At 57.9% G+C, this 23,671-nt stretch overlaps 1 protein-coding gene across 1 annotated transcript in view; it reads right to left on the reverse strand.

Moving 5' to 3' along the window:
* ELFN1 (extracellular leucine rich repeat and fibronectin type III domain containing 1) overlaps positions 1 to 23,671 on the reverse strand; it is a 65,896-nt gene that overhangs the window by 39,902 nt on the left and 2,323 nt on the right. The gene's annotated exons all lie outside the window — the stretch shown is intronic.

Here is a 23,671-nt window from a genome sequence, read left to right on the forward strand (position 1 = left end):
GGTCTTGCAGCAAAGGCCGCGCTCGGGTGCCCAGTCACACAGCACAGGACGCGGGGAATGCGCTCGGATGCCCGGCCACACGGCACAAGACGCGGGGAGCCACCTGGCCGACAGGCCGAGTGTGGCACAGGGCGAGGGCGCTCCAAGTCCCACTCCTTCCAGACAGAGGGCGGCGGAGCCACGTCTGCCCAGGGGCGGCGGGGGGGCCCCGGCCAAGGCTGTCCTCAGCCCCGGTTCCCCTCTCAGAAGGCAGGAGCAGTCCAGGAGCCCAGGAGGGCCTGGACTCCAGAGGCCTCCCCGCTGCGTCTGGCACCCCTGGGGGCGGGGCGCTGTTCAGCTGTGAAGGCCCCAGCACATCCTGCATGAATCACAGCCAGATGGGGGCTTCCGGAAGCTTCCCACCTACTCCTGCTCTGGGGGGGTGGCGTTTCCTGGGAAGAGGGAAGCACTTCCCCATCTTCCGGGAGCCCCCACCCCGGGGCTCTGATGGGGCCAGCGCCCCTGGGGACCCCACCATATGCACCCACCTGTTGGCACCAATCCAGGTCTCCCAGACACCGCTCCAGGCCCGGGGGCGCCACGGGGACAAGCCGGTGGGGGGAGCGTGCTCAGGTGGGGCCGTGAGCACCCCCAAGGTATCCACAGGAGCCGGCACACAGACAGGTCTGCAGGTGTGCACACGCCATCCACACGTGTGAGCACGCTTGCACGCACACACACCTGTGTGTTCTAACCTAGAGGTCGGCCCACATTCGGGGTAGATACAGGCTGTGCATGGCATGTGCCTATCCAGGGGCGCAGGCAGCCCACCTGGGCCTCCCCTGGACCTTGACCCCTGACCCCCACGGCCCAGCACGTGGTCAGGCGGGAAGCAGGCACTTTCTTTTACTGCCTCCTTTCATTCAGCTCTCGAGGTGGGGATTCGGGAAGCTTCCCTCAGCTGCCAACTAGAAATGAGGCCCAGAGACAGGGGGAGCTCGCCCAAGGCCACAGAGCCCTCGGATAGTCCGGCAGGTTGTGGGGGGGATGTCCTGGCCCTGCCTCTCCCCCACCACCCCCAGCTGCAGTCCAGCCCAGTGCCTCCCGTCTATGACCCCGCATCTCCCGCAGACAGCAGGGTGCAGGAGAGCAGGTCTCCACACTGAGAGCATCGCGTGGCAGCCTGGCCTCTGCCAATGTCACAGGCCCCTCCTGGCCACCCATCCCGGCTCCCTGTCCGCCCCCACGGGCATCAAGGCCCTCCTGGCCAGGCCAAGGAGAAACAAGCCCCTCCACCGGGCAGGATGGCCAGCAGGTGTGAGGCCAGAGAGGGGGCCTCTGCCCGGATAAAGCGAGCAGCCCGGCCTGGCCCTGCAGCCTCTGACGGGTCCATGAGGGTCCTCTGCCGGCCCAGCCGCAGGCCGGCAGGCTGGATGGAGCTGTCCAGGCCCCAGTGAGCAGCCCTGGGGGGCGGGGTTTGGCTGCAGGACCCGGGTGGGGGTTGGGGGACATGGTGCCGCAGCCCCTCCCCCAGGCCTCACGACGGCTCCTAACCATCCTCCCAGTCACCCCAGCTTCCGCTCAGCCCACTGGTCACGGGGCGGGTGGAGAAACAGGCCCCGCGTCAGAAGTGGCTGCCAGGAGACAAAAGCCACCAGGAGGGTCTGGCCGGGGTGACGTTGGTGCACACAGCCTGGGCGCCACCCCGCCAGCCACACAGTCGACCTGAACGTCTGGCTGGCCAGGCACTGCTGCACTGGGCAGCTGGAGGCACTGGTCAGGCATGCAGAGCGGCCTTTAAATACCCCGGTGATTTCACGCCACGGTGTCCTCCTCCTCCCCAGCCGCCCGAGGCACCCGGCCACGCGACGGACGCCTAATGAGCTGTGAAGGTCCATTTTTCAAAGTTGAACATTTCCCGGGCTCCCTGGCCCAGCCTCCAGACGTAGCCGAGTGACAGCCTGGGTGCGGGGCAAGACAGCTGCTCAGGGAGGCCGGCACCCACACGGACTCTACAACACCCCGGCTCTTGCTGCCCGCCTTGGGTCCACGGAAAACAACTCCGGCAGCCAGCCCCAGGGGCACTGAGGCGGCACAGACAAGGCTGGGCAGCGGGGCCTCAGCCCAGCGCAGCCTTCACGCGGGGCACCCTGACCCTGCCCCACCTCACAGAGGGGAGACTGGCGGAGGGGCCACGAGTCCCTGAACAGCGACCTCGAGGTCTCACCCACCTCGGGTTAATGGCTGAGGACCTGCAGGGCCATTCAAGGGGCAGCCGTGGGTGGAGACCGCAGACCCCTGGGCCCACTGCATACGCCAGGAGGGCGCCAGCTGACCCGTCTGCCAGGACCACTGCGTCTGTGTGAGGTAGCCGGACCCCTCGGTCATCCCTGCCTCTCCGGGGGAAAGGGCTGGCAGGAGGCCTGAAAGTGGACTCAGGCAGATTGGGGCTCAAGCCTCAGCTCTGCAACTACCCACCTCTGTGAGCTCGCCCCAGCCACTTCCCTGGCCCTCGGTATCCCCACCTGCAGTCGGGTGCAATTTGTCTCTGAGCCAGGGGCCGTCTACACTCCCATTTATTCCAAACTCTGTCCATACTGACACTGTCTCTCTTCAGTCCCTGTAGCTGTATCTACCCATCATCCATTCACCCACCATCAGCAATTCATCCATCCTCCACTCCTCTTTCAGCCACCCATTCACCTGTTCATCATCCACCCTTCCTTCCGTCATTCCTCACACATCCGTCCACTCATCCATCCGTCCATCCCATCATCCATCCAGTTTACTCACCCACCATTCATCCACCCATCCGTCCATCCCATCATCCATCCAGTTTCTTTATCCATCATCCATCCATTCACCCTTCCAATTATCCTCCATCCGTTTTATTCATCATACAATCGCATCCATCTACAGACCCACCACCTCAGCCATCTACGCATCCATTTATGAAGAGTAAGTCAGACAGTCCTGGGCCAGGGCTAGAGCCCCGGTCCCCGAATCCCGACCCGTGTCCTCTCCAGGATGCGAGCTACTCAAACAGCTCCACGAGTCCCCATCCTGTCACCGGCATCGGCTCTGATCCCTGTCAGCTTGAAGAAGGGCTCCTGTCTCCACACGAGGGTTCCTGGAGACAACCAAAAGCTTAAGGGACCAGAGAGGCCCTCACCACTGGCCCTGCTTCAGGGACCACGTGAACCTGGTCAAGAACCTCAGACCCCCCCCATCTGCGACAGACAGACGACTGCGGAGGCTTCACACCCGGCCGTGCTGAGAGGACCGGCTATCAACGGACATCGTGGTTGGAGGATGTGCCAAAAGGAGGAAAAATAAAGGGACAAGACACGTTCTGCCCTCGCCACCGGTCCCACAGCTTCCCAAGGTTCCAGCCGTGGTGGACTAAACCTGCCCAGAGGAGCCCTCTGCAGACCCCAGGCAACAGGACAATCTGAAACCCCCAAATTATACCAAACACCCAGAAACATGCGCATGACCCCTCAGCAGCCCACACCTGTGGGGTCCACGCTGGGAAGTGGTCTTCTTCCCCAAGTGTCCCTTGACCCTTGGGTTCCCTTGTCCGTTTGTATCATCAGACCCCGGATGTATCATGTGAACGGAACAGAGAACAAGACCCTGCCCAGCCTCGGGACTGTGCTCACACACTGGCCAGCACGCTCACAGGCGTAATTAACACACACAGGGCGCCTGTGGAGGGAGCGGTTAACACACAATGCCATCACTCAGCTACAAAAACAACGGGCTTTCGTCAAATACAACTCGGAAGAACCTCCAGGAAATTTTGCTAAGTGAAAACAAAGCCAGTCCCCAAAAGTTACAAACCATATGATTCCACTTATACGGTCTACTTGAGAAGACAAAATCATACAAATGGAGGACAGATTAGTGTGTGCCGGGGTCAGAGATGAGGTCTGGGCGAGGGAGCTGAGTGTGGCTATGTGGCTATAAAAAGCGGTAAGGATTTCTGTGTCGATGCGAATGTGCTGCGTCTGGACTGTATCACTGTCGATATCCCAGCTGTCATATAGTTTTGCAAGATGTTACTCCTGAGGAGAAATGGATAAAAGGTACCCAGATATCTCTGAATTATTTATCATGATTGCATGGGACCTACAATGGATCTCAAAATAAAAAAGCCATTAAAATGGATGAAATAATGCATTGAAAAGGGGTGTTTTTAATAAAAGGTGTAAGATCAACTGGATTAATATATATGAAAAGAAATGAAACTGAATCCCTACCTCACACCATAGAATAAAAAATTAATTCCAGATGGACTGGAAGTCTCAATTCAAATGTAAAACAATAAAGCATCTAGAGGAGCCTCTTCAGAAACCTGAAGAAAAGATTTTGCTTCAAGCTAACAAAAAGCACTAACTCTGAAGGAAAACGTGGACTACTACATCAAAATGAAGAACTTCTCATTAAAAGACACGAACGGAAGAGGGAAACGTCAAGACACAGGGCGGGGAGATGCTTAGAACCTATATACTCAGGATTGGGAAAGAATATAAAGAATTCTTACAGGTGTATAAGGTGAAGGCAGGAATCTCGACAGAAATGGGTAACAGTTTTGAACGATATTTGGTCAATAAACAGGAAAAGGTGCTCACCTTTTGGCAGGGGTAAAATGGAAAGGGCGTATCGAGTGCTGACAAGGTGCGGAACCGCCAGCACTGAGCTGGTACTGACGGGCGGGCGGCCTCAGCAGGGTGCAAGCGCCCGAAGCACTTCCGAAAACGCAGCATCTACTCACACTGAGCACGCACCACGCACAACCCCACTCACTGCTAAGTGTCTGTCCAACAGAAACGGTGCACGTGCCCAAGCGTGCGAGGACGTCCCTGACGGCACTGCCCACAGTCGCTGGAGACTGGAAAGCCCAATGTCCATCAACAGCGGGAAAGGGCAAAGGAGAAGGCGTGCTAGTGACCACAAGCGGCGTGTGCAGCACGGCCACGCGGAGCTCACAGGAACGTGCGGAGCGAAAGAAGCTGGGCTCAGAACGCGCATCGTGAGTTCACGGCTCAGACGGTGAGGAACCCGCCTGCAGTGCAGGAGACCCGAGTTCAGTCCCCAGGTCGGGAAGATCCCCCGGAGGAGCGCATGGCCACCCACTCCGGTATTCTTGCCTGGAGAACCCCATGGACAGAGGAGCCGGGCGAGATACGGTCCATGGGGTCGCAAAGAGTCAGGCACGACTGAGTGACACGCACAGACACACATTCACATGAAGCACAAAAACAGGGAAAACTATAGGATTAAAACCAGAAACGCGTTTCCCTTTAAGGAGAAAAGAGAGGGGAACAATCAGGTGAGAACATGAGGACATCCCGGGATGCAAGTCACGCTTTATTCTCTGAACTAGCTGGTTCTGAAACGGATTACACTTTGTGACAATTCATGGAGCTGCCTGTTTTTTAAAGTTGTGTTTTTAGAAGGTGGCACCACGAGATGGGTCTTCCAGCACGCTGGCGGAAGACGGCTGCCAAATCCTTTCCCCAAAACTATAAAAATAGTAAAAAAAAAAATCAGAAATAACCATTTCAGTATCCTCGAAACTGACCAAAAGGCATTTATCCAGGAAAAACGACTAAACGCTCAATAAGTCAGGGGAAATCTGTGATATTCTTACCTGGAGCTGCTCCCATCTCCCCACTCCCAGCTCGGCTGGAACATCACCCTGACAGGACAGCACAGCGCAGGCCACGGAAACCAGAAGCTTCACCGCCAGAGGCTGATTTGATTTAGAGCAGAAGGCACAAAACTCACGCTCAGCAGCAGTGATGTCGACAGTAAGCAGCAACCTCAGCGGCGAGTGAAAGAGGAAAGCCAGCTGTGCCACCGGGCTGAGGCTGTGATCCTGGCTGGGGCAGCCACAGACCAGGGGACTAGCTGGAAACCTGGCTGAGAAAGACACGAAATGTGACCGCTGTAGACGTGCTTGATAAACTCCCCACACAAGCCCGATTGATGGGTGGCACACCGAGGGGAGAGCAGACCGAGCCCGAGAAATCCACACGTCCCCGGGCTCCTGAGAGCCTGTGGACACACGCAGGAGACGCAAGAGTCTGGCAGAGAGTAAAAGGCAGAACTGACTCGAAACTGCCTGGTCCTTGAAGGTGCCCCCAAACCCACTTGCAGATCCATCAGCAGACAGCAAAAGCCTGACACGACCTCTGACCAATCACGGGCTGACCACTAAGCTAAGCAGACACCGAGGTGATCCCTAGGAAGCCAAAATTTAAAAGGAAACCAGGAGTTCATTTTTTTAAAAAAGGCAGACTAAGCAGAGATATCAATCATCACACATCGGGGGACATGGATTTCAAAGTTTTAGTCCAGGCAAGTTACCCAATAAACAAACAAAAAATCTAGCAAACGGGGGTGGGGGTGGGAATCAGAATCCAGAGGCGCTACGCTATGTTCTCTAAAATGCCCGTTTCCAACACAAAATTACAAGATACGGAAAGGAGCAGGAAAAGGTAGTTCAGTTCAGTTCAGTCACTCAGTCGTGTCCGACTCTTCGCGACCCCATGAATCGCAGCACGCCAGGCCTCCCTGTCCATCACCAACTCCCGGAGTTCACTCAGACTCACGTCCATCGAGTCAGTGATGCCATCCAGCCATCTCATCCTCTGTCATCCCCTTCTCCTCCTGCCCCCAATCCCTCCCAGCAGCAGAGTCTTTTCCAATGAGTCAACTCTTCGCATGAGGTGGCCAAAGTACTGGAGTTTCAGCTTTAGCATCATTCCTTCCAAAGAAATTCCAAGGCTGATCTCCTTCAGAATGGACTGGTTGGATCTCCTTGCAGTCCAAGGGATTCTCAAGAGTCTTCTCCAACACCACAGTTCAAAAGCATCAATTCTTCGGCGCTCAGCCTTCTTCACAGTCCAACTCTCACATCCATACATGACCACAGGAAAAACCATAGCCTTGACTAGACGGACCTTTGTTGGCAAAGTAATGTCTCTGTTTTTGAATATGCTATTTAGGTTGATCATAATTTTCCTTCCAAGGAGTAAGCGTCTCTTAATTTCATGGCTGCAGTCACCATCTGCAGTGATTTTGGAGCCCCAAAAAATAAAGTCTGACAAAAAGGTAACTCATATTCAAATAAAAAGCAGTCAATAAAAACTGTCATGAATGTCACAAAATGTTGCGGTGAATAGCAAAGACTTCAAAGCAGCAATCAAAAGTCTGTTTAAAAAGGGCAAAAGACAATCATGTTTAAAGATGAAAGGAAAATATTATGACATGGACTCAGAAAACAGAGAACCTAAATGAAGAGAGAGGAATTATTCAGCAGAATTTTGGAATTCAAAAGTGTAATAACTGAAGTGAAAAACTCATGAAGGGCTCAACAGTCAATCTGAGGTGGCAGAAGAAAGAATCAGTGAACCTGAAGATAGATCAAAATAAAGTATCCAATCTACAGAACAGAGAGAAAAAGGAGGAGGAGGAGGACTTCCCTGGTGGCCCAGGCGCTGAGGCTCTGCACTCTCAAGGCAGGGGACCCAGGTTCGATCCTCAGTCAGGGAACAAGATCCCAGATGCTGCAATAAAGATCTCACATGTTGCAACCAAGAAAGATCTAATATTTAAATAAATATTTATTGGTGCATCCAAATAAATAAATCCTTTTTTAGGAAATAGATAAGGAAAATAGATAAGTGAGCCTCAGACATCTGTGGGCGACAACATCAAGGGGTTGGTACCAACATATATGTGATAGAAATCCTAGGGGAAGAGAAGAGAAAGAGGTAAGAAAATATTTCAAGAAATAACAGCTAAAAATGCCCCAAATTTGATGAAAAACATTAATCTAAAAGATGCAAGATCAACAAACCCCAAGAAGGATGAGAACAAAACATTTACACCTGGACACATCATAATCGAACTGCTGAGAGACAGAGACGACAGAAAGAGAAGACGATGCGTCACACGCAAGGTACAGACGGCACGTCCAGCGGCGGGCGGCCCGGCCAAGACTACGGAGGCGAGAGGCGGAGGAGCGGCAAACTCAGATCGCTGGACGAGGAGATGTCGACGGAGAAGTCCACATCCCATGAAACCAGCCTTCAGAAATGAAGGCAAACCGAAGACACGCACAGACAAAGGCTGAGAGAATTCAGTGCCAGCAGCCCCGACTCAGAAGAAACTTACTAAAGGAAGAACTTCAGGCGGAAAGGCAGTCACGTCCAAGGTAAGTCAAATCCACAGAAAGAGGTAAGGAGTGCCAGACGCGATAAATGCGTGGATGAACATAAAGACTGTGTAAGCGCATTATTTTTGTTCCATTCCCTTAACTTCTTTTAATAATATAAGAGTGTATAAAGCGATAATTATAACACTACATTGCTGTTATAACTAGCATATACTGATGTACTTTATATGACAACCTTAGCACACAAGGAGGGAAAATGGAGCTATACTGGAGTAAAGCTTCCGTGTTTTACCATAGTTAAGTCTGTATTAAAAGCTATAACAAATCTAGACAGCATATTAAAAAGCAGAGGCATCACTTTGCCAACAAAGGTCTGTCTAGTCAAAGCTATGGTTTTTTTCCAGTAGTCGTGTATGGATGTGAGAGTTGGACTACAAAGAAAGCTGAGCGCAGAAGAATTGATGCTTTTGAACTGTGGTGTTGGAGAAGACTCTTGAGAGTCCCTTGGACTGCAAGGAGATCCAACCAGTCCATCCTAAAGGAGATCAGTCCTGAATATCCATTGGAAGGACCGATGCTGAAGCTGAAACTCCAATACTTCGGCCACTTGATGCAAAGAACTAACTCATTGGAAAAGACCCTGATGCTGGGAAAGACTGAAGGCAGGAGGAGATGGAGATGACAGAGGATGAGATGGTTGGATGGCGTCACTGACTCAATAGACCTGGATTTGAGCAAGCTCTGGGAGATGGGAGATGGCAAAGGACACGGAAGCCTGGCGTGCTGCAGTTCATGTGGTCGCAGAGTCAAACACGACTTAATGACTGAACAACCACAACAATGTCAGTGTTAATCTGAAACCATTCATATTAAGATGCATACTGCAACCCCCAGAGCAACTACTCAGAAAACAATCAAAGAAATAAAGTTTAAAAAGTTAACAAAGGAACTAAAATAGTGCACTGAAAGTGTTTCCTGACATCGAGAGAGAGACGGGGAGGAAGAAGAGGAAACGCGCAGAAAACAATTCGGAAAATGGCAACCACGTCAAACCAAAACCTGCTTTCCATGTGAGCAGACTAAATGGCGCAATCAAAAGGCAGAACTGTCAGACTGGATTAAAAGAGCAAGATCCAAATATATGTCGTCCGATAATCTTACTCTTTAGGTTCAAATATACAACTATGATGACAGTAAAAAGACAGAAAAATACGTGCAAACAGGAACCACATCAGAGCCAGGACAGGCGGGTTAACGTGAGGCAAAGGGACATCAAGAGACACAGCAAAGGCAGAGACACGCCTCGTAATCACATTCAGGTCCATACCCCAGAAAGAGACGACAATTATAAACGAGTATGCCCATAAGAGCGCCAAAATACAGCGAGCAAAAATTAACAGAATTGAAAGGAGAAACAGACAATTCACCGCTCACAGTTGAAGATTCTAATATTCCACTTTCAGTAACTGAGAAAACTAGACACAAGAAATCAGCAGAGATACAGACAATCAGAATGACACCATCACCAACCTGACCCAACTGACATTTGTAGAACATCCTACCCAGCAGCATACAGTCTTTTCAAACACACGAGGTGAATCTTCAGGATGGACAACCTTTCAGGCCAAAAGACAAACCTCCATAACCACAGAAAGCATGTTCACCAACCACAGTGGAATTGAATTAGAAATCAACAAAAGAAATAAATCTGAGAAATCCTCAAATATTTGGAAAGTAAACAACAATTTTAAAAATAGTCATGAGTCAAAGAAATCACAAAGGACATTAGATAACGTCTTTAATTAAATGAAAATAAAACGTATCAAAGTCTAGGAGATGCAGCTAAAGCAGGGTTTAGATGGAAATTTACAGCTTTCAGTGTGCATCAAAAAAGAAGAAAAATCTCAACAACCGAAGGATCTACCTTAGGAAACTAGAAAAAGTCAAAGCAAGTAGAACAGAGGAAATAATAAATCAAACTAAGGCTGATGAAAAAATAGAAAAATAAATCAACACAAAGCAAAAATCATCTATTTGAAAAGATTAACAAAATTGACAAAACCTTTAGCTAGACAGACCAAGAAAAAAAAAGACAGCAGAAATTGCCAAAATCAGTTATTATTAAAAAGAAATCATCGCTACCAACCCTACAGAAATCAAAGGGATATAAAAGCAATAAAAGTAATACTGTGAACAACTTCACACCAACAAACGCACAGCTTAGAAGATGAGTGGGCAAACGCACAGAGAGACACAAATTAACAAAACCCATTCACAAACAGAAAGCCTGGACCAACTTACAATCATCTATCCAAAAATGCGTGATTAATTTAAAACACTCCCACAGAAAAAAAGTCCAAACCCAGGTGGCTTAAATTGCAAACTCTGTCAAATGTTTTTAAAAAATCATACTGAATCTAGACAAACTCAGGAAAACAGAGAAAGAAAAACGTCCTCGCTCGTTCTACGAGACCAGTATTTTCCCTGCTACCAAAACCAAACACATCATAAGGAAATAACAGACCCAAACATCACATGAACAGCAGTGCAAAAATTCTTCATCAAATGGTAGCAAACCAAATCCAGCAATAAAGAAAAGGGCTGAACAGGTGGCATCTACCCCAGCAATGCAAGGTTGGTTTAACCCCTGAAAATCAACCGAAGTCACACCAGTAAAAGGACAGAAGCCAAACGACCATTGCAGTTGACGCGTATAACCAAACCAACACACATTCTCCGCAGAAACACTCAACACCAGCACCACGTGGGAGCTTCTCAAGCCAACACAGACCGTCCAGGACAGCCACAGCGAACACACGTAATGGTGAGAGGCCGAGTGCTTTCCCCTAAGGGCAGGCATGGAGTACCAGCACCACTCAGCAGGACTCTGGAGGTTCTGGTCAGTGCAATAAGGCAAGAAAAATAATCCTAATAAAAGACAGCCTGTTTGAAAAAGAAGATGTAAGACTCCCCTTATTTGCAGAGGACATGCAGAAAATCCTAAGGAATCCACAAAAGTCTAGGGGAACTAGCCAATAATTAAATTCAGCAAGGTTACAGGATAAAATATCAATACACAAAGCTCAGCTCTACTCCTACGTACCAGCAACAAACAATCTGAAAATGAAATTAAGAAAATAATTCCATTCACAATAGCATCAAAAAACACTTAGGAATAAATTTAACAACAGAAATTTAATTTGCAAGACTTGCACACTGAAAATGACCCCAAAAAACTGCTTAGAGAAAATAAAGGTCTAATTCATGGAGACGCACAGTCCATGCTCATGGACAGGAAGACTGAATGTTTCCAAGTTGATCTACGGATTAAACAGAAGCCCATCAAATCCCAGCAAGCACTTTTTTCTTTTCTAATTAACAAGGTGGTCTTAAAGTTTGCACAGAAATGTAAAGGACTAACAACAGCAGAAAATATTCTGAAAAGAAAAACATTTGGAGGACTTAACACCACGTGCTTTCCAAATGGGCCACAAACCTACAGCAATAAGCCAGTCGGTACCGGCAAAGGGTCAGACACACAGGCCAGTGAGGCAGAGCTGAGAGTCCAGAAGCAAACCCTTAACCCTACGGTCCCAGGAAAACTTAACAGAAAGGACAGTCCCTTCAAAACATGGTGGTGGATCTAGAAAGACGGCCCTGCTGCAAGCGTGAGTAGGGCAGCAGTGGAGGCCCAGACACAGAGACAGGCGTGTGGGCGCGGCGGGGTGCGGGCAGGCGAGGCTGGCGGCGAGGAGGGAGGGACACAGAACGCTCATCCCCAGGGGTAAACGGCCAGCTGGTGGGAACTCACCCCAGGGCGCAGTAACAGCCTCGGGGCACACGGACACCGGCAGCTGATTCACTGAGGGCTCACAGAATCCAACACAGCCCCGTAAAGCAATGATCTTCCAATTAAAAATAAATATTTTATTTTAAAGATGGTGCTGGGACAGTTAGATACCCCTGTACCCAAAAAAGGAATGAAGGGCCAGACACAGCATTCACAAACATTAACTTAAAATGGTCAATAAACCAAAACCCAAGAGCTAAAATTAGAATGTAAACTCCTAGGAGAAAACACAGAAGAAATATTTGTGACCTTGGATTAGGCAAAGGATTCTTAAGTATAACACTGATAATAGGATTCATAAAAGAGAAAAATTGATAAAGCAAACTTCATTACATATAACACTTCATTACACTTGTGTGCTCCAAAAGACACCATGAAAAATATTAAAGACAAGATACAGGCCAGGAAAAGACATTTGCAAACCATACTTCAGATAAAGGACTTGTATTCTGAATGTATAAAGAACTCTCCCAACAATTCTGAATAATTTTGAAACTCAGTTAAGACAAATAAACACATTAAAATGGGCAAAAGATTTAGACAGACATTTTATCAGAAACGAAATACGAGCGCCAGTAAACACATGAGGAAACGTCCACCTTCACTGGTCGTTAGGAAAAGGCAAATTAAAACCACAGCCCCCGCCCCCTGCCCAGCGCATCTGTAATAAAAAAGACCAACACTTCCAGGCGTTGCGGGAACGTGAGGGCTGCAACCCTCCCGCGGGAGCCTGATAAGAAGCCTACAGAGACGGGTGGCGATCTGTGCCTGGGCAAGGTGATGGGAAGGGTCTAAGACTCACCTGGGCGGTGGCTGAGCACCTCTGTCAACGCGCAGACGCCACTGCAGGGTCCCGTCCCAAGGGCAGAGAAGCATGCTCACGCTGTCAGGAACCTCCAGAAAGCAGGGAGCGGGAAGAACAGGCAGGCCGCACACTCGGACACACACCCCAGCCTCCCCGGGACGCCAGCCTCACAGGCGACCAGCTTTTTTCTAAAGGCCAGAGTCACCTTCAGGATAACCAAGCGGCCCCCAAGGCCGTCAGCCTCTGTGCTGGTCCAAGATTTCACTCAAACAGAAGGCCCTGTGCCACGACCCTGGAGCACCCTCCCTGCACACACAGAACCCTGGGCAGGACGAGAGGGGGCGAGCCCGGGCAGCCTGGACCCCGAGGGCCACTCGCCCACAGCCGGCCAGGGGGCTCCTGCCTCGGCGCCTGCTGGGGGCAGGCCCCTGCTCCTCTGCAGTCGAGGGCCCAGAGCCATCGACAGCCAGCTCCCAGCTCTGCCTCCTGCCCTGAGACTCAGCTCTCCCAGCTGTAAAATGGGCAGAGGGGCTGCTGGGGCGAGGGGTGTCAGAGACAGGCGGGTCTGGGTTCTGGAGCTCATGATATGAGCCGGGGCCCAGCCCCCTCCCTCCCAGCCGCAAGAGGCTCCCTGGTGGTGCTGGGGGCCCACACCAGGTGTGGGACGGGCAGAGTCTGGACCACCACGCCCAGGCGGGCACTGGGCTCTGCGTTTCAAGGAGTCTCAGAGGCCAGGATGGCAGCAAGTGAGGCAGGAGCCAAGAGGCCCATCTGGGGAAGGGGCTGTGCTCCACAAGGCTCGGGGCCTCCCCTGTGAGCTCAGGGAGCCGGCAAGGGGGCCACGCGCCCGGGGGCAGGGCCCTGCCCCGCCCGCCCGCTTCCCCTTCCAGAAGAGGGCACTGAACAGCCCTAGAGCTCTGGGTATGGACCGTCACCCTTCCTGCCCAGAACCCGCAGCCCATCGCCCCGCCCCCAGAGGCAGGGCTTTTCTCCTGGAGTCTAGAATTTCCAGACATCTTCCACCTAGGTGCAGGGGGCAGAGGGAAACGAAAGAGGTTCTGGCCGAAAGGACCTGAATTTGGCTCCCGCCCCCTCCGGCCATGCGGCTCCAGAAGGCACGGATGTCACTGAGGATCCAGGCAGGCGTCCCCGCGGTGTCACCTCCCACCGAGGGCGGCACCAGATGCCCGGGCGTCCCGCAGCGGGGTGTGGCCTTTCCCACCTACACTCACGAGACAGCCCTGCATGGCCTGCAGACGTGCCCTCCCCGATGGTCACCACCACCCACCTTACCTGCTCCCCCGGGCCCTTGGCTTCCCAAGGACCCCCCTGAGGAAGGGCAGAGCATTACCTGGGCCCCTGGGCCCCACCCTGGTCTGTGCAGGCCTGGCACAGCCAAGGTGAGCTCACGATGGAGCAGGCCCCCCAGGCCAGCTGGGAGGGAAGCGGGGCTGGGCTCTGGGGAGGGTGTCCACCCCCAAGAGCACGTCTCCTGACCCCAGAGCGGAACCTGAGCCGGGAACGCACCCTCCGTCAGGCGGTGTCGGTCACGGGGCCGAGCCTGCCGTTGGCTGCGGTTCCCGGGAGGCGTGCACCAGCACACGCGTGTGAGCACGCTTCCACCAGGCCCCGCGGTGGCGCCGGGTCCCCCTGTCTCTCGCCACCCTCCATCCTCTGGCGCGGGCCCTGCTCCCCTTAGAAAGACAGCTCCGAACTGCCGGCGGGTGTCTGAGGAGAGCAGGATTCGCTTTATACCATCTTATCCTCCACACACACACACTTCTCGCTTGGTAATGGACACAGATGGGAATATGGGGTAGCTTTACACAACCGTCTTCTCTACAGAAGCGCAGCTCCAATCTTTAAAGCAACATCAAAACAGATGCTCCGGACTCTCCCTCGCCGGTGCCATCAGCCCCGCCGGGCAGACCCCCCTCCTCCCCTCCAGCCACAGGGACCTTTAGACACGGAAGCCAACTGCATCCCTCACCGTCTCAAAGTCCCCAAGAGCGTCCCAAGGCAAACAGAACGAGACTCACGTATTCCCCAGAAGCCCCAGCCCTCTCAGCCGGCACGGGGGGCCCTGTGCCCACTGACCCACCACCTCTGGCCCGGCCCCTCCAGTGCACCAAGCCTGCACCAGCTCAGGGCCCCCCGCAGGCAGCCCTTCTCCAAGCCCCACCTTTCCACAGCACAGCAGAGGGGACGCGGGCCAGGCTGGGCCCCGGGGAGGGGGGCTTGGGGCCGAGCAGGGCATGCACGAGCACCGGGGGCAGCTCTGTGGTCCGCGGAACTCGGGTCCCCCATTCAGACTCACCACGGCTGGCCGTCCACCTCAGCCCTGCCCTTGCCAAGCAGAAAACAGGCTCAGCGGGGGGAGGGCGCGCAGACCCCAGCCCGGGCCTCCTGACTGGAGCCCGTGACCTGGCGCCTGGGCTCTGCCCCCAGCCCAGCACCCAGGGAGGACCGGGCCCTCAACCCACTCGACGGAAGCACCGAGGCAGAAAGGCGCCCGTTCCCAGCTTGCACGGCCAGAGCGGACACTGGGCCACCCCTGACCTGCTGCTGGGCCCTTCGGGAAACTTCCATAGGGCAACCAGAGGTAGCGGAGACCTCTCCATGGAGATGGGGCATGGCGGGGGCGGGCAGGAGACACAGGCTCCAGAAGCACCCGGCAGCCCCTGGCCACGGGTCTCCAGGGCAGCGCGGGAGCTGGGGGGGCGGGGGGCGGGGGGTGGGCATGCAGAGGGTACATGCTGTTCCTCCCGGAAGTCCTCCAGGCTCCGTCCTGACAGCAAGGGGCGAGGAGCACCTCCTCACTGCGTGCTCACAAGCCTTCTCTCTGCAGCACCTACTGTGTGCAGGAAGGATCTAGAAAGGCCCTCCTACACAGGGCTCTCAGCCCCCCAAGGCCAGCCCGGCCCGGCACCATCCCAGGTGCAGGGAAGCGCCTGGCCTGTGTCTCCGTTTATTCAGCTCCAGGGAGCCGCGGAGGAAGAGTTGGTCCTGCCGAAAATAAACCAGGATCTGTCGGCAAACAGGCAAACACGAGAGAGCCCAGGGTTCCCAGCCCATGGGAGGACTCCGAGGAGACCCCAGGCTTCCCACGGCGGGGGAGGGGACGTGCCAGCCACTCTCGGGGGCACACCCGGGCTCCCATCACACCGTCCACAGCTCCAGGCTGGGGATGGCTCTCAGCACGGCCAGGGGGTGGGGGGGTGGAGGACGGTCAGCAGAGGGTTGTGCTTGGGTCGGGGGCGGGGCGGGGGGGCTGTTGGGGGGGCCATTGTGGGCCCCCAGGCAGCAGGGGCGGAGCTGAGGCCCGGCTGCCAGGCGACGGGGTCTGAAAGGACCCTGTGCTCTCTCCAAGGCGGGCGGTGCTGAGCCTGGAGGGCCTGGCTTGCCGGCGCTGCAGTCCGGGCCTCAGTCTCCCCATCTGTTAAATGGAGGGCTTGAGTCAGAGGCCCTGCTATGCTGGCCAGGAGGGGCTGGATGCCAGGCGACCCCCGCCCTCCGCCCTCAGGCAGCCTCTTCCTGCCGGATCACCCAGATGCTTACGCTGCTGTCCGTGGCTCTGTCGCATCCAGCTCCACGACCCCAGGGACTGCCACACGCCAGGACTGCCCGTCCCTCACGTCTCCCAGAGTTTGCCCAAGCTCACATCCAGTGAGTCTAAGCGCTGAAGGGCCCACCAAACTCCTCCTCTGGGAGCCCCCAGGCCTGGGGCACAGCAGCCCCCCAGGGAGGAGCGGACCCCCCTCCCGGGGGCGGGAGCCCCGAGGACCAGGACCAAGACTCCTGCCGGGCCTGGAAGGGAGGGCCCCGCAGGCAGAGGCGGAGGCTCAGGGTCCCCCTGGGAGGGAGGGCCCCGCAGGCAGAGGCGGAGGCTCAGGGTCCCCCTGGAAGGGAGGGCCCCGCAGGCAGAGGCGGAGGCTCAGGGTCCCCCGGCGCCGGCGTGGGGACAGCTGTGACAAGAAGCCTGAGTGCAGCCGTGACTCAGTTTCCCCACAGCGCCGCCCCAGCCCCCAGGGCAGAGCAGAGAGGCAAGGCACGGCCCCCTGCTGACCCCAAGGGGGCCCCGCCCTCCTGCGGTCCCGCCACCCTCAGCCTCTGTTCCAGCTCCTCCTGCAAGCCCGAGGCCTACCCAGACCCGGCCCCCAGGAGGACCCCAGCCTCAGCCTGCCAGGGGGCTCGTGTGTGACCTTGGACCCTTCTGAAAGGCGGGGCCAGATGGGCTGACTGCCCCGGGAAGGACTGGGCGCTCCTGCCCGAGTGCTGTGTACCAGCTGTCTCCCCGACCCGGACACAAGCCCCCCAGTCGCCGGGCCTCAATATGCTCACGCTCCAGCAGAGCACACGTGGACCCTCAACCCGCCTGGGGAATAACCATCAGGACCCTCCAGCTCAGAGGGCCGGAAGCCTCAGTTCCTGCCCCACGTGGGTGCTGAGTCCCCAAGGTCTCTCCACACCCTCTCCTCCCCGGAGAGCTCGGCAAAGCTGGGAATCAACTGGACACACACGGGCAGGATGAATGACGGGCAGTGGGGCCAGACGGAGAAGCTGCGCCCACACCCGCCACCCCTCTCCTGCTCACCGCATGGGTACACGCGGACACAGGGTGCCCGGCGGGGGTGGGGATGGTCGGGGGCAGATGTCCCCAGCAGCCAAGGCCGGCACGCCCTGCTCATGCGACCAGACCTGAACCCCCACGGCAGGGCCGCGGGAGCCCCGCCACCAGCCCCACTCACCGTGCGTCCCCAGACCGCACCCTGCCCCACTCTGGCCTCAGTCTCCCCATCTGTGCAGTGGGTGCTGGGACAGATGATACCAAAGACCTTCATGTATCCGAGGACCAGCCCCTGCATGGGCTCCACTGACAGCCCACCTCCCCCCACACCCAGAGCCCTGCCCGGGGCCAGGTGACACCCGAGGTTCTGCGGAAAGAAATCAGAATCCATGACCGGAGACAAAGAGGGAAGGGCGGTGTGGGGGGACGGGGGTGCTGGAGAGATGACAAATGTATCCTGTGTCCGCAGCAATGCCTCCATCTGCTCCAGGTTCACGCCTGGAGATTTATGGCCCCGTCCCCCGGCCCTGAGATCCAGCTCCTGCCTGTCACTCACTAGCTTCTCTCACCCGATGCTCCCAGCGCACCCCCACTCCACATGTATTCTCCACCACCCGCCCGGGCATCGTGGGGGCTGTCTGTTTCCTGCGGAGATATATGGACACCCCAGCCCCAGCACCTCTGCTCATAAATTTCTCCTGCTGCTGCATGTCCTCAGAAAGAGGGTTCTGGGCTCACGGCCCGAGCCTCTCGGGGGTGGGGCTCTGACCCAGGCGATCTCAGTGCTTAGAAAACCCCACTGAAACCTAGAGCTGGTGGGTGGGTGTGTGGGTGGGTGTGTGTGTGTCTTAGAGACACACACAGATGTGGGACCTGGGGTGTGTCTGTGCCTGTGTATCTTAGAGACATACACAGATGTGTGACCTGGGGTGTGTGTGCATGTGTGCATATGTGTGTCTTAGAGACACAGAGATGTGGGACCCAGGGTGTGTGCGTGTGCGCGTCTTAGAGACATACACAGACATGGGACCCCGGAAGTGTGTAGTGTGCGTGCACGCGTGCATGCGTGTCTAAGAGACACACACAGATGTGGGACTTGGGCAGACACTCCCCTGGTGCCCTGCTGAGATCCTATCATAATTTAGACCCCACTAATTTTTCCTCTCTTGGAGCAAATGATGCTACAAGGAGACTTTTAGGTTCAAACTGCCAAGGTCTAAGACAGGGGCTACTGGGTCCCTGTCTCTCCTGGGGGCCCCACCACCTGTTTTTTGGGGGGTAGGGAATTAGGGGAGCAACAGCCTCTCCCCAGCTTGGGTGGGGGGTGCTGGCTTCCAAAGGCACTGTGAACAACCGCTGAGCTTTCCACAGGGAGTCCTGTGGGGCAATGGGGAGGGGACCTTGGTCCTTCTTGTCCCCAGGCCCAGGTATGGGTGACCACCACACCCCGTGCCAACCCCCTCACATCTGCCAGGTCGCAGGATAAGACGCCCACCCCGCTTCCTTCATCAGGACTGCCAGCTTGCAGCTGCTGTGTCACCCTGAGTGGGACCCGGGCGGCCGGCCTTCAGGAGGGGGTCCGAGAGGATCTGACTGCGTGACTCCCAACCTTCCCGACCCGGAGATCCTGCAGGGCAGGGGCGGGGGGGCAGCTCTCCACGAGCCCAGGAAAGTGAGGCACGTCTGCCACCCCAAACCCAGAGAGCAGGGGCCTTCCCCTGACACAGCCACCCGGCATCCTTGCCTGCATCTCGGGTGTCTCCCCTTCTGATGAAGCGGGATGCAAACCTGGGGTGGAGTTTGGGAGAGCATCCCCCAGGGCTGGCTCAATTAAAAGGTGACAGCTGCAAGGACCCAGGGCGCAGGAGACCAGGGGGCTGGCTGGGCAGGAAGCAGGACAGTACTCGCGGCTGCAAGGCGACACCAGCTAACGTGCTCCTTTCCTCTGGGGCCCCACAGGAGACGCCACCAGAGAGGAGCCTAGGGGAGGCTACCTTCCTATTCCCCGGTATTCCCCCTCACTCCCCAGCCTTGAAAGCCCCTGCCCCGCAGGGCCCATGAGACCTTAGCTCTTGTTAAGACCTTAGCTCTGGTTAAGGCTTTCTTCCCAGCCCCCAGCTCAACAGCGAGGGAGCGAGGCAGACACAGCTGCACCCCAGAAGCAAGCACTCCACGATGCAGGGCGAGGAGAGGATGGCTCACACCTGAGGCTCTGCTGGGGCTGCAAGCCTGGCTGGAGGCTCCCGAGCCTGGAGGAGAGGTCTCCAGGGGCCCTGCCAGTGCTGACCCTTCCCTGGGGTGTTCCTTCCATGGAGCACAGGCGAGCCTTGTGCCCCATTTCACAGATTTGGGAACTGAGGCTCTGAGAGGCTTACCTGCCCCAAGGTCACACAGCTCTTGTCGGGAAGAGTCTGGTTTTGATGCCAGAGGCTGCCGGTCTGTTTTGGAGGGGGAACACCTGCAGGGGGCCCACCCTGAGCAGCAAGCAGGTGACCTGCAGCTTTTACAGAATGGGAGGGGACCCCTGTCTTAGAGGCACGCTGGGGCAAGAAGGCTCAGCGCCCCTCCCCCAAAGGATGACGAAGAGAACGTGTCCAAGGCGGGGGGAGGGGGGGAGAACTTCCACCAGGTTCTGAGCAAAGGCCCCCGCCCCCACGCCGAGGGTTTGGCTCCCCTTTCGCGGAATGCCGCCGCTCCCAGGGGCATGGCTGGACGGTCCCGGGGTGCCGGGCTGGGAGGCGCCCAACGTCGCGAGTGCGGGCAGACCGAGAAGGATGAGACCCGCTCGCACCGACGGGGCTCAGGGACCCCGAGCCGAGGAGGTTCCGGAGAAGGGCAAGGGCCGCGTTGGGTCGACCACGGGAAGCAGCAGCTCTGAGCGGGGGTGGGATGAGGGGCGACAAGGGGAGGGGATGCTGGGGCGGCGAGTCCTTGCGAGGGGTAGTGGCGCGCGGGGCAGGGGCGCTCCGGGGGCGGCCGCGGAGCCCCGACCAGGACCCCCTCTGCCCCGCTGAGCCGAGCGCCCGCTCCGCCGCCGCCGCCAAGTTCCTCCAACTTTGCCCGCTCCGCTCGGAGGGCGCGCGGGGCCGGGGCGCATGAGGGGCCGGGGGCGCGGGGTGCGGGGGCGCGGGGTGCGAGGGCGCGGGGCCCGCCACGCAGCCCCCGCGAGCAGCCGGACTGCCGCGCCCCCGGGCTCGGTCCCGGCTCCGCGCTTACCTGCTCGCCCGGCCGCCGTTCCGGGGCTGCGCCCGCCGCCGCCGCGGCCGCCGCCGCCGCCGTCCTTCAAGCTCTAACTTCGCTCCGGGGATTGAAATTCCTCCCCAGCTTCGCCCATCGATCCGCGCGCCGCCCCGCCCCTCGCGCGCGGGCAGGGGCGCCCGAGCCCGCGCGCCGCCCTGCACCCCCCCGCCGCTGCGCGCCCCCGCCCCCTCTTCCTCCGAGTCCGGCGCCGAGTCTCGCGCCCCCCCTTCTCCCCGCCCGCCGGCCTCCTCGCTGCCCGGCTCCTGCCCTCCCGCCGCCGAGCCGGGGGTGGGGGCGCGGGGGAGGGCGCGGGAGGGGGAGGTACTAGAAAGCGCAGGAGGGTTTCCTCTCGGCCCCTGGCCGGCCTCGCACCCACGTCCGCCCTCCGGTGACGGAGCGCGCAGCAGCTGTGGCTGGGAAGGGCTGCCCACGACCCCCTCCCCTTTAAGCAAAGCCCGGGAGTTCTCAGGACCCGGGTCGGCCAGTCGATCCGGCCCACCTGGGAGAAGGCAGGGGTCTGGGGGCAGAGAGCTGGGGGAGGGGCGGGGAGGGCAGGCACCCTCTCCCAGCCCTGGTCCCCTTCCTTCCCTCACTCCCCCAGCCTCTGGGCAGACTGGGGGAGGGAGACTCGGGGTGGGGGGGAGACTCGGGATGGGGGGGCTCTGAGCAAGCTCTCCTATTAGTGTGACCCCTGCCACCTGCGCGTGCAGAAGCCCCCTTTCCGCAAGTTACAGGCAAGGAAATGACCCAGAGAGGCCCCGGGGCAAGCCCCGGCCCCCCCCCCCCGCCCCCTCCCCGCCCCCCCCCCGCCCCCTCCCCGCCCCCCCCCCCCCCGCCACACTGCTGGTCCGAAGCAGAACCCGAGGGGCAGCTTTGCCTCCAGGACTGAGCCTCCTGGCCCCTCGAGGACTCCTCGTTGGGGCCAGGCAGGCCTCGGCGGTGCTCTCGACTGCCCGGGGGAGGCTGCCCAGCCCGCAGCCCGGCCCGCTCGCGTCCCGGCGCCGCCCGGCCCGTCGCCTCAGGCGCCCGCAGCCCCCTCCCCGCTTCCTGTCCCCCGCCCGCCTCTGATTCCAGGCCTCAGTACCCCCGGCACGCTCTCCGCTCCCCGCCAGCAGCTGGGCAATTCACCGAGCATACAAAAGAGTTGACTCAATTCAAAAGCAGCAAATCAAGATAAATCCTATAGTGTGTGGGGACCGGAGAGGGGATGTGAATGAACGCCCACGGCACAGGCGACTCCTATAGGGCCTGGCAGACCCCCTCCCCCAGCGCCAATTGGGTGCAGGTCAGCCAGGACCTGGGGAGTGGGCGCCAAGCTGCCTCCCCTGCCAGGTGGGGAGTTAGGGATTCAGTGCTCTGTGGCCCCCTCCTGCCTGCACGGTGGGGCTCTGCCAGGCTATAAAGGGCCTGCTAGAGCGAAGCCAGCATGTTCGGTGGTGGGGACGGAGTCCTGGGGAACGCTGTGTCCAGAAACCTGCCACAGCCCCAGGGATCAGGGTGAGGCCCAGGGAAGGAGGCTGCTGGGCCGCGGGGGCATCTGAGCTGCATCCCTTCTCCTTGGGCTGCCCCTGCCTGGACCCTCGCCCCGCAGGCCCCAGGCCAAGGCCAGGTTCCAGGCTCTCCCCGTACACACAGCAAGCCTCAGATGTGCTTGGCTGGGGCTGGGGGACCAGAGAGCAGGCCTACCAGGAAGAGGGCTCCCCTCCTGCCTCACAGCCGCCCCCCTCCTCCAGCTGCAGTTGGAGCTGAGGAGAGCCTCCCCGGGGACACCGGTCACTCCTGGAAGGTCTGAGAAATCAGCCTCTGGCCTCACCAGCCCTGGGCAGTGAACGCATGGGAGCAGGGCTCCAGTGCGACCTTCCCCAGGCGAGCCCCCGCCGGGAGGTGACGGGAGGTGACGGATGCCTGTTTCTGGCCAGTCCCCCGACCCCAGCCAGCAGCTGTGGCTCAGAAAGGATGGGGTTGGCTTGGGAGGGGCCACCCCAGAATGCCAGTGACTGAGCTAAGGCCGGCCAGAGTTACAGAGCAGCCTCTTGCTGCTCCCCAGGCCCGGGGGCTATAAGCCCGTTTCTTAGACGAGCAAGCCGAGGCCAGAGGACCCGCCCCAGCCCTGCCCCACTGCCAGGCGAGCATACGTCGGCCCAGGGTCAGGGCTCTGCGGAGGGGCCGGGAGGGTCCAGGCTCCCCACGGGGGGAGGTCCCCGAGCCAGCTGCGCAGAGAGCAAAACCCAGAGTTGGGGGCGCAGGAAATTGCAGGTGGAGACTGAGGGGAAGCTTGAGGTCCCGGCCACTGACGCCCTCACCCCCGGCGGAGGCCGCCCCTTAGGGCTGCGACCTCTCCGCTGAGTCTCAGCTCGGTCGCCCCTCCCCCGTGGTCGCGCCGATGGCCGCCTGCTTGTAAGTCATTAATTCTGTTCCAGAGGCGCCGGCGCCATGGCGAGGACTTCTGTCAGCGACCCCACACCGCGCTCCACGCCCCCTGCCCCACCCCCAGACCCAGAGCGGGTGAGGGGTGGACACGGATGCGGCTCCTCGCTCACCGAGGCTTGGAGACCGCTGGAGCGCGGCGCAGAAGCTCTGGAGGGCGTCGGGGTCCCCGAGTTGATGGAGGGGGCGGGGCCCACCCCGGGGACAAAGACCCCCAGGCTGCCTGGGGGCTGGATGCGGCAGACAGGGAGAAAAAGCAAGTATCGCGTGTCCTCCGTCCCCCAAATCCACTCAAGCTGGGACCTGAGTGTTGGGGTGGGTGGAGTGGAGGGGAGGACAGAACCCTCCTGGGCCTTGGGGGTACGTGCAGGCGACGCTGCAGGGGGGCCCACCGGGGCGTCGCCTCCTCCCCGCACGCGAGGCTGTAGCTACACCCCCAAAACCCTCCCGGAAGCTTCGCGGGTCCCTTTCACTCTCCACAGTCCAGCCGGCTGCTGGCCGCGACCACCGCACGCCCCCCGCCGCTCAGATGGGGCGGGGGACGGGCTCGCGTCAGTGGGTCGGGAGGGAATTCCCGCTCAGCGGCGACAGTCGGGCCGGGAACCCCACGCCCCG

Source organism: Bos taurus, chromosome 25, assembly GCF_002263795.3.
Source record: "Bos taurus isolate L1 Dominette 01449 registration number 42190680 breed Hereford chromosome 25, ARS-UCD2.0, whole genome shotgun sequence".
NCBI classification, from domain to species: Eukaryota; Metazoa; Chordata; class Mammalia; order Artiodactyla; family Bovidae; genus Bos; species Bos taurus.